At 48.3% G+C, this 14,188-nt stretch overlaps 1 protein-coding gene across 3 annotated transcripts in view; it reads left to right on the forward strand.

Moving 5' to 3' along the window:
* The first annotated feature begins 213 nt into the window (after positions 1 to 213).
* Positions 214 to 14,188, forward strand: part of CHD2 (chromodomain helicase DNA binding protein 2) — a 94,779-nt gene continuing 80,804 nt past the window's right edge. Inside the window, exon 1 of one of the 3 annotated variants that reach the window (XM_055813112.1) lies at positions 214 to 680. The gene's annotated coding sequence lies outside the window, so the exon portion shown is untranslated. Of the gene's footprint in view, positions 681 to 7,260; positions 7,497 to 10,236; positions 10,410 to 14,188 lie in introns of those variants that run through there. The other 2 variants (XM_055813100.1, XM_055813096.1) reach the window with 2 other exon arrangements.

Genomic DNA, 14,188 nt, shown 5'->3' on the forward strand with positions numbered 1-14,188 from the left:
ATTTGCATGCTGGATGATTTCTGTTGACAGAGACAATGCGGCTATGGTAGGAAAAACAAAAAATTACATTTTGTTTTGTAAAGCCACTGCAAGTAATAAAGGAGATGAACCTAAGTTATCAGTGCTGTGCATCTATATCCATTTAAAATTTTTCCATTGATAGAATCGCACACCGCCGCCGGCCTGATCCCCATAAATGCTGGGTGATAGCAACAGGTCTCCCCGGGGTGGGTCGGGGCTAAAGGTGATGCTGAGCAGGAGGGGCAGCTCTCTCTGCACCAGCTGCTGGTTTTTTCAGGCAGAAAAAAAGTCAGGGGAAAAGCTGCGCTCACCATTGTGTCCCTTTACATGATTCCTCCCTCATACGTTTGCAGGAATTCCATAGTCTGTTTAATTGCAGTGATTTGGGTTTATATATATGGTAACGCTCTATAAATATTATAGTAAAACAAACTGCCCTGCAAAGTGTGCTTTCCCTTATGCCAAGGCACGCCTGCTTCGATGCAACGGCTTGAGGGCTTGGTGAAGCTCGGCACAGGAAGGTACCTTGTCACACCGCTCAGAGGTCTGCAGGTGGGAACCTTCCCCTTGTCGTTCCAAGAAGTTTACAGAATGGCAACAGCTGTGCAAGGCACGGCCCCGCTTGGTACCTGAATTTCCTACCTAGAAGTTCCGACCAGGTAAAAGCGTTGCTGCCCTGGGAAGGCGCGGGGCGGGTAATTTCTGTGACCCCGCGCTGTGTGCGCACAAGTGTACGGGACGCTCGCTCCCCGAGCAGCAGCGCCGCAGCAGCCGGGGCAGCTCCCCGCCGGCAGCCCCCCGCTCCCCCCCGCAGGAACGGGGCCTCCCGCTGCCCGGCGCGTCCCGCCCCCTCCGGCCCGGCCCGGCTCCCGGTGCTCCAGCTGCGCCTCGTCCCCGCCGCGCCGGGCCCTCCCGCCACCAGGGGGCAGCAGCCGGTTTCCAGCGGGGCCGGGGCGGCAGCTCGCACCGCTCCTGCGTTCGCGCCCGGCGGCTGCGGGGCGGCCCCTCCGCGGCCCGGCCCGGCCCGGCCCGGCCTCCCGCCTGCCCGCCCGGCCTCCCGCCTGCCCGCCCGGCGCTCCGCCCGCCCGCCCGGCCCTCGCTGTCGCGGGGGCGATGTCGCGACAGGAGGCGGGGCGCTGGGGCGGGCTGGGGGCGGGTGTAGCGGGCCCGGGGTGAGGGCTCCTGTGGGGCCCCTGCGCGGATGAGGGGCGCGTTGCTGTATTGTCTCACGGATGTTGAGCTCCACTGCATCCCGGCCCTCGGAGTGTCAGGCGCCGTTTAATCCCCTGGCTGTTCACACACGGAGCAAGTACGGCAAATTAGCGGCCTTTTCATTTGCCTTCCTAATTACTTTTCTTTTTTCTTTTTTTTTTTTTTTTTTTTTTTTTTTTTGCCTTTGCAATAGCAACGCCTTAACTCACAAGGGAGAATCGGTTTCCAGTGGGCTGTCATGGACAGAGCAGTACAGGGCAGAGGTGCGTTTCCTTTTTGCACACTGTTGCTCTTGGCTGCATTTCAGGCCTGACCACTCCCTGTATGTGGGTGTATAGTAGATGTTCATGCACTGTTGTGGTTGGTGCCAGACAGCAAGCATTGCCAGGCAAGCAGACACCCAGTTTTCTCTTTTGCAAAGGCTTTCTCTTTGGCTCAGAGCTGGAGGGATTTAAGTCTGCTGGTATCAATTTGATTAAGAACACGGAACATTTTTCATCATTTCCTTTTTTGTTTCTTTGTTGGGATATTAGCAAGCCCTAGGAAATTACACAATCTGAATGACTGCTTAACTCATAATTGCAACAACTCATAATTGCAACAGCCTTTGGAGTCACCCTATGCCTGGCTGCTGAAGTAGTTTATTCACCAACAGAATATTTCTGTGTTTAAAGAAGAAAGCCTATGATACGTACTTCTAAAGCCATCACTTGCACTTCAATCTTGTAAGCAGAGGAGACCGTAGGGTTTGTTTTGGTTCTTAGCATAGGAGAGCTATTAACTCACCTCTCAGCTTTGGTCACAAAATCCCTGGCAGAGTAATGGCATTTCAGGACACCGGGGACCTCAGCATTTCACTGAGGACTGAGATGTGGACCTGCCTGTGCAAATCTCCCTCAGGCAGCAGCACATAAGGGTTTTGGGGCTACAGCAGTCCCAGACCCACCTAGAAGAAGGAAATGGGGCCAGGGTACCACATTATTAACCAGTTCCTGGCAAACCCCTCTCAAGAGAGGTCAGTACAACCCCTTCGGCCTCAGTTTCCAAAGGTGCATGTGCAAGACTTGCATTTACACACCCAGGTGAGATGGCAAGGAGACACCACACATCTCATCATAGGCCAGGCTCCAAAGGTGTGTTGGGCAGCAGTGTGCCAAGTGACCGCCTTTCTCTTTAACGGTAACTTTAACAGAAGCTGGAACAGCAGGGATGAAAATCAAAGCAACTTTCCCAGCAGGTCAGTGGTCTCATTAGGTACATATTTAACAGGAGTAAATTCCAGCCCTGAGCCAAACCACAGCATTAGAGGTGAAGTCATAGTCCCCGCAAAACCCAATGTCCTCTGAGTCCTGCTTTAATCTCTCACCTACCTTTGGTATTTACATTAATTTCTTCATTAAAGGGTTTTTGTTCACCTAGGGTAATATGTCATTCTTGCCAGTGGCGCTCAAATTTTAGCCAGGTACAGGTCATGGCAGAACTTTGCCAAACAATGTGCTGCACTGCACTTGATGACACAGGAAAAAACAGTTCTTCAGTGGAAGAGAAGCCCTGGTGCAGCCACGCTAACAGCAGAACGCAGAGATAACTCTGGGATGCCGATGTTTGACCCAGCCTACTGAGGGACCTCCCAATCTTCTAATTCCCTCACGATGGAGGGCATCAGCCAAAATACTGGTTACCCCTTACAGGTGTTCTTGGGGGTGCTACATCGGCATTATGCAAAGGAATATGCGTCCTCTGGTGTATTCCCCCAGATTTACACAATTGAAGCAGACAAGCGGGACATGATTCTCCATGAGCAGGAAGTAAAGCCTCACTCCCTGCAAATTCCTGTCTTGTATTACTAGACTCCACTGCAAAAAAAATCCCCTCCGCATGTCTCCTGTCACACCCACACCAAGCAGAGAGTATATGATATGATGATACGCACACTAATTAGCAGGCTAAAATGCACATGCAGGCTGGCCAGGCAGCTGCCGCCACGCGGGCTGGCAGATGGCCGTGCTTGCAGTCTTCCTACCCCGAGCTCGAGTGTTTGGAGGTCGAATGGGGGAAGGGGTTCTCAGGAGACACGTAGAAACTTCTCTTTGGTTCTTCTACGCATCTTTCAAGTGTGGTTGGATACAGTAACGGAGCTGAAAGTGTTGTAGGAGGCACTGCCAGATCGTACAGCACAGCGTTCCCATAGGAAGGAGGGATAGCAGGACTGGGGTGGGCTGCACTAGCTGCTGTCCCACCTGATTCCACAAGATCTCTACCTTCCGCATCTCCTAAACATCCTCAACAAGTCTGGAGGTGCAGATGTCACACTAGAACAAGCTCCCATTGGCTGAAGCCTGTAGCAGTTTCCAGTCTCTGCCTTTTCTGGGATAACACAGAAATACTTGCTGGAGTTAGGAAATGTATAAACAGTGAAACCAGAGTGGCGTAACTTCTTTGTGAAAGAGTTGGTAGGCTTCCTACTGTAGTTCCTCTTCCCAGAGTTCCTCTGTACCTACCTGCCCCTGTAGACAGTCATTTCCTCTGGCATTAAGGCAGTGCAGAGTAAGCTATAGGCTCTTCCTCTTCCCCTGCTGATCTTGCAGTGCACTCGCTGTGTGCTGCCTCGGGAGAGAGAAACCGGCCGAGCCCGGAGCTGTGGCACTACGGGGCTGTTTCAGGGTCAGCCCTGTGCACCCACCCAAGACCTTGGTGCTGCTGGCAGGAGGCATCTTGCGCTCCTCTGTCCCAGTCCTATTCCCACTCTGTGTTCTGGCCCTCGTACTCAGGGACATGATCCAGCTGTAAAGCAGAGAAAAAAGGAAAAATATGGAGTTTGAGTCTGGATGAATTCATGGCTCTGGCTGACAGCATGGCCACTCAATAGCCACAAGAGAAGGGGCCGCTTTTGCTTTGAGCAGCAGCTGATATAGAAGCCAGTTAATAAAAACCATCTTCCATAGGCACAAGCGCTGGTGCCAAGAGCAACCCTGCTTTCCTCCAGCCCTGGCCGCTGTTTCCCAACACCGCAGTGCCCTCGCCTCATGCTGCCAGGTGGGTTTAGCCAGTTCTGGGCTGGCTGGAAGCTCCTGGTTAGTTGTCAGCTAAATTAGTTCCCTGACCTAGCACCCTGGGTGGCTGCGTGTGGCCGAGGGTGGTGAGAAGGACATCCGTCTCTCCCATTCAACACTACCACGGATTTGTGCCCAATTAAAATGACTGTTAACTGTGGCCTTCGTTACTAGGATTGACAACGACAACTTTTTAATCAAGCGTTTGGCTTGCGGAAGAGGCGGAGGAGGGAGAGGATCACTTCTGCATTTACCACGGCTATGTTTAAAAAACAAAAACCCTAAAGAAAATTCCCCATGAGTAATTTGAGTGTGATACAGCTGGATTTCAAAATTCAGTATTTAAGCATGGGAGGGATAAAATGTATTTTAAATCCCTACTTTCTCTCCCCATCCAGATGAAGTTTAGCAGGGATCAGGTTAAAGTGGTGACTGTTTTCCATGCTGGCTCTTGAATGTTTCTGCCAGAACTGGATTTTTATGCCCCATTTATAACGGGGCTGGAACAGGGGAAAAGTGCTGTAATGGAAGTGCTGACACCACTTCATTGCACGGCAGCCCTGCTAACGATGCCCACGGAGCCGGAGGTGCTGACTTGGCAGCTTATACGGGGCCAAGCCTGACAGAAAGTCTCTTTGAAAATAACTTACTGCTCTAAAAATAAACACGAAAGGAGTAACCTTCTTTGCACTGAATGGGCGGCAAGATTGCTCTCTGCTTTACTGGAGTCCCATGTTCAGGCTTCCCCAGCCAGCACTGCCACGGGATGGGGTTAATTGCTTGAGGTGTGGTGGGAATTGTTGGGTGTGATTTATTAACACTCTTTATCTAATATAGGAGGTACCTGAAGGAAACTGGAAAAACTAGCTAAACCGCAGCAGCCCTGGCCTTGCTGAGGGTGGAGGTGAAGTAGGGTGCAAGACTAAAGGTGTCTTATTCATGCCACATCCTTCCGTCCCTGTGGGACTGCAGGAGGAGAGCTGCTGGCCACCAAGTGTCCTCCCAGCCTCACACCCCAGCCCTCCAGGACTGTAACAGGCTGGCGTGTCCCTGCTCTGGGCTTCCTCACCCATTTTTCATGACTGTGATGCCTTCTGCTTGTTTGGAGTGGAAATCTGTTCCGAGGGAGGAGGAACAAAGGCTGGGTGTTTTAAGCCACCGTGCTGTGGTCTTCAGGGAGTTTCTGATTATGCTCTTGGAGGAGCTGCCTTTCTCTTCTCTCCCATTGAAATGCACGTTGTGCCACAAACCACAGGGCAAACCGACAGCAGGTGTAGGCAGCAACCGCTCTGCTCAGCGCAGGGTGCACAGCTCCGGGAGGGGTGGTACTACCAAAAAGAAGTTGTTATTTAACACCATGTGAAAGCACTTCAGCTGGAGATGCCACCATTTATCTTGATTTTTCAAGAAACCAAGTCTAAAGCTGAGTTTTGGGCAGAGCTGAACTCAGTTGTTTGCGGTGGGAAGAACTATGCAAAAATCAGGAAGTTCTGAGGCCTGCTGGAGCAGAAACGCTTGTTCAAACTGCAAAATCTAAGGGGAAATGTAAAGCAGCCTGGGGCTTTTAATAAGAAATTGTTCTTTTTACATAATGACAGTTTTTCATAGCAATGCACCAATGTTTCAGGGAGAGGTGACACCTAGCCATCAGGACCCAGAGCACTGGAAATGCAAGGGATATTCAGGAGGTGGGAGGGCAATGGGGACATCACAAGAGCTGGGAAAATTAACTAAAAATGTGTATTTCAAGTGCACTGCTACAGTTTGGAAAAGCATAGCGGTTGCTTGAAAAGCAGGCTATGAACAGATGTTTTAAAATCAAAACATGCTAAGGTGAAAAGCGCCAACACAGCTGTGCTCAGCGAGGCCCCTGGCATGGTGTGGCACATCCCTCACTGCAGTGCACTGCCTCGCTTCTGAAAATGTGTTTATTTAGTGGCAGCTAGTGGCAGTGTTTACTCATTCCCCTGTGACAACTGTGTGGAAACCCAGGTTGCATTAGTAAAGCCAGAAGGCTGACAAAGCCGAGGCACCTTTGCATTCACTCCCTTGTGTGTGTTTACTGAGCTCAAACCCTTTGGCTTTCTTTGTCTCAGACCACAGCCTTGGAAATGCAGTAGAAAATTCCAGCAATTCCCTCCAGCCCAGCAAAGGCTGCCACGTGGGCAGGTCCATGCACAACCACAGGTCCTCTCCACCATCAGATGTCTTTACATAACTCCAGACTCAGTCCCAGATTAGCTTTCACCCGGCGTGCATATTTGCAGTTCTTCCAGGGAGGCTCTGTAGGAGGCCTTGTGTGCTGTTGAAGGGTTTAATTTCATTTCTCTATACAGCTTGTAAAAGGCTTCTTGGAAACCAGATCTTTGCATTTTACTTGAGTTCACTTATCTGCCAAAAGCTGTTTCAAGTTACTCTTTCCAAGCCATATTGAATGAATCCTTAGGCAAGAAGGAGGTAGCAACAACAAGTACTGTATATCTCTGTTGAGAAGTCACCGCTTCTGATTATGTTCCCTCCTTATAAGCTTTAATATCGAGGACTACACAATGAGGTCAACCTCTATTAAATGTAATGACTTTCCCTGTGGAGCTTGCAATGAAAGCAGCTTCACAACAAAGGTTTCTGTTGGGGGGGGCGAGTGGGGCATCTATTACAAAGAAGTCCTCTAACTCGGTGCAGGGGCTTCCTTTCCATTTGCTGGCTCCAATAAAATGGAAAGATTTGGGTTGAGACTTTAAGCAGTGCTTATCTGAGAAAAACAGACAGAAGAAGAAGAGTTAAAACACAAAGATGGGAAAGAGCAAAAGCCATGTTGTTGCAGGAGCTGCCTAGAACATGTCTGTCAAGCTACACCTGAAATTGCGGGCAGCTCCAGGGAGGGCAGAAAGCACAGCTGCATTCTTGAGCAACACCAAGGCCATCATGAGCTACAGCTGCATGCAGTGAACAAAAAAGGCTTATAGCAAGAGGGGCAGGTTTGCCTTTCTCTTTTTGCTGCAGGATAGATGCAGTTGGTTGCCCGTAGGTGCCCTGAGGAACAGGCAACGTGGTCTGCTCCTTGAGGAGATGAAATGAAACTTGTAATGGCTACAGGAGCTAATTTTGAGTTCTGCAAAGAGCGCTGTTTGTGCAGCAGTGCTGTGACCCTCTTGCTGGCCAGCCCTTGTGGCTCTGTGCCTGTCAGGCAGATGTTGCCCTGCCCAACCGGTAAGTTTGCAGATTGCTGATTTTCACATGGCAAAAGTGTAGTAGCTTGAATGGGCTGTTTGGTGCTACTGTAGCTATCTGTATGGCACTTTAGTATTTTAAGCTAGGTAAACGTAATGCTGTCTTAAGAAGGAAGCTTTCCTTTGCACTAGAAACCGGAGGTAAACATGGGCATGATTTTTAAAAATTGCTGTTGCCCCGTTAATAGTCTAACAACTGGCAAAGTAAGTTTGCTCTTTCTTTAAAGGCATTTTTACTTCCTGCAGCCTTGCAGGCAGAAATTTGCCAGGCAGTTGTTAAAACATCATGCCTGCCAAGTGCAAGAGGATTATTTTGGCATCAGCTCTCAGCTAATATTAACTGCGCTGCATTAAGGTCGCCATGTTTGGGGCTGTGTCGAAAGCAGGTTTAGAAAGGCAGCTGCTGGCTCATTCACCTCCTGCCTCTGGCTGCTCAGCCCCCCCCCCCCCCCCCCCCCCCCCCCCCCCCGCAGCTTAGCTCTCTGTTTTACATTTTTTATCACTGCAGTCAGTTGAAATATCATGCAAATGATATCTGCCTTTATTAACGCCCCGGTGTGCTAGTGACGCACTGCAGCCTTTCTCGCAGGAAATAAAAAATTACCCTGGGGCGAGCTGGGAAGGGGGATGCAGACCAACCTTCTCCACCAACGGAGATTCTCGCCCTTTAAGAAAAAGCCTGCAGTAATTTTCCATTACCCTGCGCGCTCTTGTCTACGTGGCAAGAATTGTTTGTGGAGCTGGAGCATCACGGGTGAGGCGCAAGCCCCAATCTGGCTGCCGTTGCTTGGCTACACGCTCGGCATGCCGGCAGCACGCCAGGCTCCTGGGAAGCACCTTTGTTCCCGAGAAGGGATTTGAGTTGTGTTTTCATGCTGAAGGCAGGGGACAAATGCTGCCTTTCTCAATCAGCCTGGCAGAACCAAGGTTTCCAAATAGTACAAGCCAGCCAAAATACTCCGTAATAATAATATGCTCGGGGTCCATCTCCTGTGATGGTTTCTCTGCCTTTGCACAAGGAAACATCTTGTTACAGCTTGTGTTGGTTTTCTGCTGTTGTGCTGATCGTAACAGGAACTTAATCAAGGCACCGTGTTGAATTGGGGAGAGCTAATGTCAGCAAAATATTCCCCTGCTTTTGTTGTTTCCATCTAATAAACTAGACTGCTAGCTGCTGTTCTGCAACTTGATAAGCAAGCAGATCTTTATTTTTTTTTATAATGTAAGCTCTGGAGTCCCAAAGGGTAAGTCTCTGCTCTAGTTGAGGATTGTCTGAAATGCCTGAAATATTTCAAATGCCACCAGCAAAATCTGCAGCTGTATGGAGGATTGGGTTTGTGTGCCTTCCCTGCTCGCTGGGGCTAGGCTTCAAATACAACAGCAGCATTACTGCAACAGGCATTTTCATGATGTCTGGAGTGTGGCTTCAGCTCTGAGATGGCTTATTTTATTTGTGTGAGGCTTGATACTTCCATTAATGACACAGATTTGTGTTCTGTTAGCAGCCTGCATTGTCAAGGGCTGTCCCTACACCAGCAACCAAACCCACACCGCTAGCTGTTGAGCAAGAAAGCCGTCCCCGTTAGGTAATGCTGCCATTTGCTTTTTGCAGCAGCTCCAGACACCCTCAGGAGCTGACCCCCAGGAGGAATGAAATGAACATGTTGTTTTGGGGGGTCTGGCTACTGCTGGAAACCTGAGAATTGAAAAACGTGGTATAGGGTGGAACACACAGAGTGTCAGACTTCATTTTGCTTCCTGGAGTATGAAGCCAGAAGGGAATTTTACGCTCATAATCTAGCATCTTTCATCACACAGATGAACAAGCCTTACCCAGCAGAGCCCTGGCACAGTTACAGAGGGGACCACCTACCCAGCCCCGCTCCCTGGGGGGGCTCCAGATGAATCGTGGCTTTGAGGCATCCCTCCCTGGGCACTGGCATAGCCCTACCTGCAGCCCTCCCTGTAGCCCTGTCACCCTGCAGTGTTTGCCTCCTAACCACAACCTCTCTGAGGTTTATAGTTTAAAGATGTTGACTTCCTGTAGTTTCTCTTTAAAATTAGCAATGTTCTCTGCTTTCTGTGCTGCTTTTCCTTTTGGTCCTGTACCCTTACATCCAGCCTTCCTACCACCTCGTTCTCATCCCTGCTGCTGATGGCTCTGTTGCTGCCTCCCAGCAGCTCTGCTGATGCCCCTGCCATCTGGGGACCTGCACAGTGTGCCCCGTGTCCAGGAAAGCCACGCAGGAAGGATGGAGCTGGGCATGTTCAGCAGCTTGGCTACATGTTGTTTGTCACCTGGAATATGCTTGTCCTTCATCAGTGAAGTCTGCCTTGTATATTGGGAATGACTGAGCAGATGTTTAGGATGGCAAATCTCCATATCCCTAGGTCAAATTCTCCCATAGGGATGACTTGATGGTTACCAATGGCACCTTATCCACCTTACACGCTGCTTGGCTCTCTGTTCAGTTAACTTTTTGACTTGTCTTTTCTGTCCTTGGATTGTTTTCTTTGTGTTTTGTTTTTTGTTGTGTTTTTTTTTTTTTAAAAAAAGTCAACTACTGCCTCAGCAATTTTATCTAAGTATCTAAGAAAAAAATGAATTTGGCTCTTGAAAAGCAATTGTTAGTAGTAGCCCTTTTTCTTTTCATTGTGTTTTCCCATGTGAAAAGCAGAACTTCTGAACTCTTAATGTTTTCAAGAAGGCAAGCTAAGGCAGAGGCTTGCAAAAAGGGTCCCTTTCCGAAACACATTTGGCCCTGTGCTGTGTCTATTACAATGTGCCACCGCCACAGCTTGCTTTGGCGTGGGATTTGCTCCTCACAGTAAAATGCAGAGGATCTGGTCTGCCAGGAAGAGGCCTCCCTTGTTTGAGCAGTTCGGAATGTGGGTGAGTCACTGCCTTATTTGAGGAATGAAGCCTTCCATCCCAGTTTCTTATGCCTTTGTTTGCTTTTAGAACTGCAGTGTTGTTGAAGGTAACTCGCACACCCGTGGCTTCTCTGTGGCTCAGTCTTAATATCTGGTTTCACATTTTGTATTTCCTTCTTGAAAGCGCATAGATGAGACTACATCTTTCTACATGTGCTCAGAAATCCATAGGATCCAGCAGACCGTATGAGATCAGAGGAGGCAGCACCGCTTCTGTCCCCAGCGAACAAGGCTCATTTTCAGTACAACCGGTGCAGCAGGGTGTAGTTCTTCTACAGCAATGTCGCTAATTAAAATAGTGGCAGTTTCCAAATACAAATTTAGAACAGTCCTTGAGAACAATGTGTTTCAGGAAGGCAAGAAAAGCAAAGAAGGAAAGAAAGTGTAGGCAAGGCACAAAAAAAACAGCACAACCTTCTGACTTTTATAGCTTTCAACTATTTGACTAAGCTTAGGGACCTGTGACCGTTTTGTGAATGAATGATCTGATTTCAGAGGTTTTTTAAATACCTCAAATAATATTACTACCTTTTGAAAATAAGGTCCTTAGTTTATGTGGATGCCTAAGTATGAGTTTAGGCTCTTTCTTTAATGTTTTGCAGATTGAAAAAAGGAGATATTAAAAGACACTTCCTACATAATCGTGCCATTTTCCTTAACTGCAATTTGATAACTAAGGTGGATCTTTTTTCCTTACATAATAGATAGCTTTCATTCTTGAGGGGTTTTTTTGTCTTTGACATAAGTCTGCCAGTTATTCCCAAAAGCTCAGTATTTATATTTATTCCACAGCAAGCATGTGACTCATGTGACTGCATAATTACATCAAAAAGAATTTGGGTTCCTTTTGTAGCAAAATGTTCTAGTGCTACAGATATGATCTGAATGCATGATAAACCCAGAGTACTGAGATTACAGGAAAAACGATCTACAAAATACTATGGATTAAGGTCATGCATGAGATATTTAATTCTCCCTCCTGTGAGGTTCAATTGCAAGATACAGTCTGCTCCCACTGACTTCTTAAAATAAGAAAGCTTGAAAAATTGACCAGATTCTGTCAAATGTGCTTCGCTGCTAGAGAAGATGGAGGTGTTGAAGAAATAGGGAACTGTGAGGAAAGGAAGAAGCAGGGACCAGGAGGGTCAAAATCCCAGCTGGCTCACAGCTTGAGAAGCAAGGAGAGCCACCAAGATCACTCTTTTTACCAGAACTTGATCCTATATAGAATTAACTGTATCAGAAGGACCAGCTCTTCCTCTTCTTTGCTGCTGTGACTGCAGCAGTGTTTTGAGAATGTGGCTGGGACCATGGATCTGTTGTGCCAGGCCAAAGAATATGTGTCCTTGCAAGTAAAAGATGCAAGGCGAGGACAGGAGAGAAGCACAGAGCAGAATGGAGATCATGGGGGAAGCACCTTAGCCCTGTAGATGTTCAGTCGTAGAGGCTGGATATATGATCAGATGGTATGTCTCAGAGCCTTGACTTGATAGAAGGCAAAACTGGGATTGCTCTCTGTGGGCCAGCCAGTCCCTGAGGTACTGAAGACCACTGCTCACCTCTAAATCTGCCAGGAGCTGATTTGTGGGTTGTTTTTTTTTTTTTTTCATAGAAGTGGCCATTCTGCTTTGAATTTGTTCTGAGATCACAGTTCTTTTTTTCCAGAAGCTACTGAAAATTATCTGATGGAAATAACTTCCCGTAACTGATTCTGACATACAAATGGGGTGTATCATTATGGAGAACAAACCACCCTGGTTTTAACAGTTGAATATCGATCAGCTGCACATGCTACTTCTTGAAATAACCTGTAGATGTAACAATTTCACCCTCTTGCAGACGACATTAGTTACTTCTGTCCTTTATGATGCCTGTAACTAGGGCATCGCTGCTGCCTGCCTGCATGTCCCAAGGGAGCCTGGTGGTGTTTGTGCAAACCTGATTGGGCTGAGGAAGGGGTGGAGAAATGCAGCTCTCTGCCCAGGATATATTTAGTGAATGCAGCTGTGGGAGGCAACAGGAACAAGAGAGCCCTTGTATTGCCAGAGCTCTGACAGCTCACATGCCTAAGTAATCTGCCACTTTCTTAGCAGTGCATTTCCCGCCCCCCCCCCCCCTCCCCCCCATGTTTTTAATTTGAATGGTAAGAATGGTAAATTATACTCTCATGTATTCAGAATTCTTCCTGGAGCTTAAAAGTGGGACGTGTTATGGTGCCAGCCTTGCTGTAGGGCTGCAAGGGGAGCAGCACGCAACTGCCATATGCACTGGACTCTCCTCATGGCAAACAGGGAGATTTAACTCTGTTTCCGTCCATTAGGGAGGTTGGTGGTGTAGGAATATGCCTTTCACGTGCACTGCAGCGCTTGCTCGGACTGGAAGCAGACCTGCAGAGCTAGTATGGCCCCTCCCAAGCAAATAAACCCTGCTTCTTGCTAGGGCTGAGGAACTGGGCAGGAGAGCCCGCTTATGGTATGCCAGGGCACTTCATTGTGCTGTGCAAACTCTGCTGGTCTTCCTGGCATCCCTGAGAGTCCGATCCTGTATTCACTGGTATGCCATGGAATAAAAAAAGAGCACAAAAATAGGTTTGCCGACCTGCCAGGTCAAGTGGGAGCATGTTACTGGGGCTCTGCATTAGGACTAATTTGTCTGTACTCTCTGGCCATGTTCAGGCTTGATTCTGGAGAAAAAGACCAAGGCTGGGAATTCCCCATGCATCTTCTTCCCTGGCTTGTTCTGCAGCACACAAGCCGTGAGCTAGTCTGCCTCAGGCACTAAAAGTTTATGACAAATTAAACGGCAGAATATAAAAAGAACTTTTTTGGGTGTGTCTTGTTCTAATGCAGTTAAGGTGTTAGAAAAACAAGACTGGTGCAGGGAGGTCCAAAGTACACGTTTGTGTCTGGGCACAGCCTGGGGATGATGGAGACACAACTGTGCCATCATGTTCTTGGAGCTTGCCCCACCTTACAGGGTTTGGTGTTTTTCCATTCTCAGCAGCGTTGCTGGGAGATGCTGCAGTGACACAGCGAGCTCTCCTCTGCCAGGGCAGCACTGTGGTGGGCAGCACGGCTTTGACATTCATGTGGCAGGGACTTGTACCCACCCAAAATCCATATTGGAAATGCAGCTCCTGTGGGTAGCTTTCATGGTTCCACCACAGGCTGGCACAGATGCTGAAACACATCCAGCTTTTATTAAAGTTGTGTGATTATATATGTTCTGGATATAGCTGTCCCACCTTTGCATGGCTGTGACCTAAAGGAGTTTCAGTGGTCAGTTTGTGTGTCAAAAATATTTAGTACTAAAGTAAAAAAATACATCTGTGAACAAATCTGCACTGAGCTTGATGCCACAGGTACCCATGCAGTCTTTTCTGTCCCTAACCTCACCGAGTCTGTCTGAGACTTGAGTTTTTTTCAGCAGTTAAATGGTTAACTTCAGGACTAATTGGCTCTCAGAGCTCCAGTCCTTTGCAACAGATTATTGGCATGCTGGTAAGAGCAGCTCCCTTCCTTCCCTTCCCCCATCATTATAAAAACATGTACTGTAGTGAGAAACCAAATACCACATGGCGCCCTACACGGAGCCCATCAGTGCTCCAGCTCGGTATTTAGCACAAAAAGTCCTTTTATATTTGGGAAGCGGAGGGAGAAAATTCTGGAAACGCAAGATCGCAATGATTCCGGCTGAATCAGCACATTTATTTGCACTGTACTGGGCGCTGGAGTCCAG

This window comes from Falco peregrinus, chromosome 1 (genome assembly GCF_023634155.1).
Source record: "Falco peregrinus isolate bFalPer1 chromosome 1, bFalPer1.pri, whole genome shotgun sequence".
NCBI classification, from domain to species: Eukaryota; Metazoa; Chordata; class Aves; order Falconiformes; family Falconidae; genus Falco; species Falco peregrinus.